At 30.7% G+C, this 5598-nt stretch overlaps 1 long non-coding RNA gene across 1 annotated transcript; it reads right to left on the bottom strand.

The window, feature by feature from the left end:
- Positions 1 to 414: 414 nt before the first annotated feature.
- On the bottom strand, positions 415 to 770 carry LOC142224212 (uncharacterized). Its single transcript, XR_012719071.1, has 2 exons — positions 694 to 770; positions 415 to 599 (listed from the first exon to the last, which is right to left on the bottom strand). It is a non-coding gene; the product is annotated as an uncharacterized LOC142224212 (long non-coding RNA).
- Positions 771 to 5598: the final 4828 nt, after the last annotated feature.

Here is a 5598-nt window from a genome sequence, read left to right as displayed (position 1 = left end):
AGGTTAGGTGGCAGCCCGATGTATCAGGCTCACACTGAAAAAACAGTGAACCCTTTTCCATTGCAAAATGAACTAAACTGTAGTAATATTGACCATGATTTAGCCCTTAAGATTTTTTTTCAACTTGTCTAGTTTATAATTTTCTTAAATTTTAGTTCATCTATAACATTGTAGTTTAGTTCATTTTTACAACACCATAAGATTTATATACACCTACCAAGTTAAAAAGTCAGTATTATTTTGGTTTACTTGCTTATTTTGTGGGAAACCCGATAATAAAAATTGGTTAACAGTCTCTTTAAAATGTCGACGACTAGACTATTTTTAAATCAATCATTCCACAGTATAGAGAAATTAAATAATTAAAGGAACAACAAACCGTTTTACTATTATGAGAATTTTCATACATTAAAATTAAACTATCTTTAAGCAAAAGTACTTTATTATAAAAACTTATGATGAAAGTTCTTAATACAATGTTTTTTGTGAATAAAAATTATGACCACATGGAAAAGAGAGTAGTTCATTTGAACCCGCTGTTTGGACATTTTGACTTATCCTTTTTTTATTCATCGTAGGTAATTTTTTCACATATCTTGCTGGAAAAAATGGAAACAATAATGAAAATTGTTAAAAATTAATACCATGTAATGAAATATAATTTTTAATTCTTCATTTTAGCTTGTAACTTACCATATTTGGGGCATTTTATCAAATGGTGTAAGGAATTCAACTTTTCTTTGGAAAACGTATCTCATAAAATTTGTACCTGAAACAATTAGAGAAATAATGAAGTATTCTAAATAGACTCATAAAACTGTGTTGTTATCGACGTGAAAGATATAATAAAATAAATATTCTAGTTGAAAGAAAGCCAAAGTTTTAATATAAAACTTGCCAATTCTCTTTTAAATTGTACGCTGAGGGGAAATATAAAAAGTTGTCCAAATTTATTTGGGTTACTCTGAAATTAAATATTAAATAAAATTATTAAATAACTTTTCAAAAAATCTAATGAAAAAAATAATAATATGCATAAAAAACCAAATATTCTTGATATTCCTAGACAGTCATCAAAATGACGACACGTAATTTCATTTTCGATTTAAAATGCATTTTAGTCTATTGGGAAATGGTAAATTTAAGTTATACTAATTCGACCGTTTTATGAATTTTTGTTTTATACTACTTAAAACCAAATTGAATAAGAAAATAAATTCAAGTTTGGTTCACTTTTTCGCTCACGATGAAAATTATATCGTCTTGAAATCAGCCGTAGTCAAAATGACGAAGGATGACGTTAATGTACAAAAAATAAGGATGGCTGTCCAGGGTTAAAAGAAAGTTAAAGAAAACTTACCAATTCACTATTAAATTACAGGCAAAGGAGTACTAAAAATTTGTAAAAATTTTAAGGGGTTATTCTGAAATTAAATATTTATTTTTACATTAAAAATATTACATTAGTTTCCAAAAAAATTAATTAAAGAAATACTAAAATAAGGTATTAAAAACCTGTAATTTTGATGATAAAAAGGTCATAAAAACGTAAATATTCTAGTTGAAAGAAAGCCAATTTTTAAAAGAAAACTTACCAATTCTCTACCTTTTTAAATTTGTTTTAATCCGTCTGGAGTTGCTCTGAAATTAAATATCGCTTTTACAACAAAGAAAAACATTAAACTGGTTTCCAAAAAAAAAAAAAAATAATTAACAAATAATAATATACATAAAAAATATTCTTTTCAAAAGAAAGCCATATTAAAAAAATACTTACCAATTTATGAATAAACTATACGCTGAGATATTACAAAAAATTTCCAAATTCATCTGGAATTGAATATTAATTTTTTACATTGAATAATGAAAATTTCAATACACTTTCAATTTCAACATATTTTACTAAATATTCTTAATAACTTTTTTCTAAACTACCGACAAAATATTAATAACTTTCATTTAAAAGGTTTAATAAACAAACACCAATATATGACTCAAAAATCCAAAATATTCCATGCCTTTATATTCCCTTGTTGCATACCTACTTAAAAGATGCAACAGCCCACGCCAACGCCAACTATACAACTGAAGCATGCCAAACAAAACCAAGCAAAGCCAAAACATTCCTACAACAACAAAAACACATGTGCCTTTATTGAAAACAACACCTCATCCAGCCAAAAACCATCAACGAATAACAAACACACGCACAAGCCACTAAATGAACAAAATAAAAACAACCCCACGCTCATGTATACACAACAAAACTCAAGTAACATCATCTTTACATTAATCACATTCCACTATTCCGATAAAGATTTCTGTACTATGCATTAGTTCATCGCATCTGCTGACAATTTACTCTAAGAATAATATTCGTAAAGGCACACCAGTTTATGAGCGATGAAACGTTTAACTTAAAATTCGCAAAATTGTCATGAAATGTTATCTACCATTTTTGACGAAAATGTCTATAAATTTAATTACATGTGAACTAAAAATATTTCATTGTGTAATTTTTTACCAACAATTATTAACTATAGGAATAGTCAGTAAGAAATTGCTATCCACTTTCAAGTTCATTTTTCGTAAAAAAATATTTTCTCATACAAAAAAATCTTATAGTAAATTGCACTTATTATTTAGAAAATACTTAACATTTCACAAGTAGTTTTATAGCATGACAAACGAATTTTTAACTACCAGTTAAGAAATTTTTTAAGGAAATTTCCATCGTATTTTGTAGGCCATGAACTAAACGATTGCTACTTAGAATTTGTAAAATTTCCTTTCGAGTAGTTAATTTTCGTTCAAGATACGAAAAATGAACTAAAATTCTGGAAAATTCTTGTAATAAATTATTGTAAAAATCTTCTTAATTTTACGAGACACTTTTTTTTCTGTGCACTTAGACTATTCAGTCCATTGTGATACCACATTGGTGATCTCTCTTATCACTGCGTGCTGGCCGATTCCATGTTAAGCTCAATGACAAGGGTCCTCCTTTTTATAGCCGAGTCCGAACGGCGTTCCACATTGCAGTGAAACCACTTAGAGAAGCTTCGAAACCCTCAGAAATGTCACCAGCATTACTGAGGTGGGATAATCGACCACTGAAAAACTTGTTGGTGTTCGGTCGAAGCAGGAATCGAACCCACGACCTTGTGTATGCAAGGCGGGCATGCTAACCATTGCACCACGGTGGATCCCATTTAGAGGAGTTAATATCCCGGTAGCGGATTCAGATAAGTTATCCTCCCAGAAGTGGGTTTAGTGGAATTAAGCTCCCAGTAGTGGATTTAGAGGAGCTAAGCTCTAGTTAGTGATTGTAGAGCTGCCCGTAGTGGATTTCGAAGAGTTCAGCTCTCTTTAGTGTAGTTTGGAGAAGTGATGGTAGGTGTATAAGAGTTAATCAATCATGGTCTGGGCAATACCAGACGAGATCTTTGTCTTTTCCCATATCCCATTTTATGCGCGAAACGGTCGTCATAACAAGAACCTGGCTATCATTTAATAATATATCTATCATTTCCACCTCCCTTTGCAGCCAATGAATATTTGTGACGGCGGCCAGGAGCCTGAATAGCTATCCGGGAATAAGTGAATACACGTCGACCCTGGACATCCGACTAGCTATCTAGGCATAAGTGAAAACACGTTACCACAATGGAATGAAAATTGGAGAATTTGTTAAGGATAAAAGGGAATAGGATAATTGGAAAAAGGACTTAAAGGGGAAGAACAAGTAGAAAGATATAACAAACCTGGGCTGGATAACCTAACCTAATATTTGAATTTTTGCACTTTAGAAAATAGGGTAGAAGTTCTATTTGACTATAACACCTTTGGAATTTGAACTTAATCATATCGTGAGTCACTTTGTTAATATATGGCGGAAAGAAAGTTTAAGCAACAGGACTTGAATTGGGTTAGTCTGTGAGGCCATGTATCTTGCATGCTATGGGACTTTATGAACTAACATAGAAAAATCTTTCGAAAAACCTGCTGGATATTATGCTCTCCATGTGTGACGAACCCCCTTACGGTTTCTACCTCTTTGAACTTGGCTATCTTCTTGTTCTCGGCCATGCTCAGTCTTGGGAGAGTTCTTGTTCAAGAGGAAGAGATTCGGATCGGTCATCATAAAAGAAAATTTTAAGATAGCTCTTTTATAAAAAAAATAAATCGAATATAGATAGTTCTATTTTTATGCTTATAGATCGAATTGGCATTAGATGGAATTTAGCCAATAAGTCCCTTTATCGTTGCCTCGTTATGCCATTGTTACCTTTCGTAAATTAAAATTTCCGGATTTATAGGAAAAACATAATGGTAAATTATATTAAAATCATGAAATGTTTAACAGAATTGATCAATTAATTAATGTTTAAAAAAAAAAAACAAAAAATCTATGTATTAATGCTGTGTTAATGTGAATTAAAGCGATAATATGAATAATAAAAATAGTAATATATATATATGGGGGAATGTTTGTATATGACTAGGTGTGGATTTAATATACAATAGATGACTCACCAATTTCCTCGTAATCTTCGGGCCCGCTGATGTTGAGGTCTGGATCGCAAATATTATTAAAACTATATGACATTGAAAATAGATGTATGTTTTGGAAATATTTAATTCCTAGTGTTCAATCGTGTAATTCAAGATTAGATAAAAAGGTTCTTATAATCCTTTAGTTGTAGCATCTTTATCAATAGGAAATATTTAGTAAATAATTTTGTATTTCTTCTTAATATAATTTATCCGCTAATTTCCTTCCATCCTTTAAGTTCATATTGCGTTTTCTTTTATGATTAATTAATTCAATTTATAATGTTTGATGTACCAAATGTTCTACAAAACGATTTACTTCCACAGGTACAGCTGATGTGGCCTGTGGGATCCCCTTGGGTCCCAGACCACACCAAATTGTAAATAAATTTATGATTATTATAATGTTTTCCTTTTTCCCTCTTTTGTTAATCGGAATTTTCGCTAAAATTTGTTGATATTCTTGATTTTCATTAGCGATGCTGATAATACCAAGGATCGAATTCCCGGCGATGTAAAAGTATTTTAATTCTTTTTTTGCTTCCCCAAATTTATAAGGAAATTATCTTCAACTCAAATTTCTTACTTATATTTCAATGAAATATTTTTTCTTTTTGTCAGATTTTTTTTTTTTATGAAAGCTTTTGAAATAAAATACTTGGGGTTCCTTTTTTATTTAGATATTTGTACAAATATTTTTTCCAGTCACTTATACATGTTATGGAGAATATCAATCGTGGTTTTTGTGGGAGAATGAATTCCTGGCGGATCTGCTTCGACGAAAACATTAATTATGATTGGATGGAATGGAATGGGCGCAAATACGAAAGTTGACTGAATCGCCTATGGATAACTATAAGGTTAGCGACAATTGCAGTAAGATCTTATGACTTTTAACTACCAGAGAGAAATAATTGCAGAATCTGAATCGAAATCAATTTTTTTGATTTCCGTTCTGTTGGTCTTTAGAGATGCAGGGATGATTGCAGAAGGTTCAATGGATGTTAGTAGCCTAAAAGTCTGCAATTTTCAGCCTACTCTATT

The sequence above is a fragment of the Haematobia irritans genome, chromosome 2, assembly GCF_050003625.1.
Source record: "Haematobia irritans isolate KBUSLIRL chromosome 2, ASM5000362v1, whole genome shotgun sequence".
In the NCBI taxonomy this organism is placed as follows: Eukaryota; Metazoa; Arthropoda; class Insecta; order Diptera; family Muscidae; genus Haematobia; species Haematobia irritans.
Note: the sequence above shows the minus strand (reverse complement) of the source record. Positions and strands in the feature narration are given on the sequence as shown.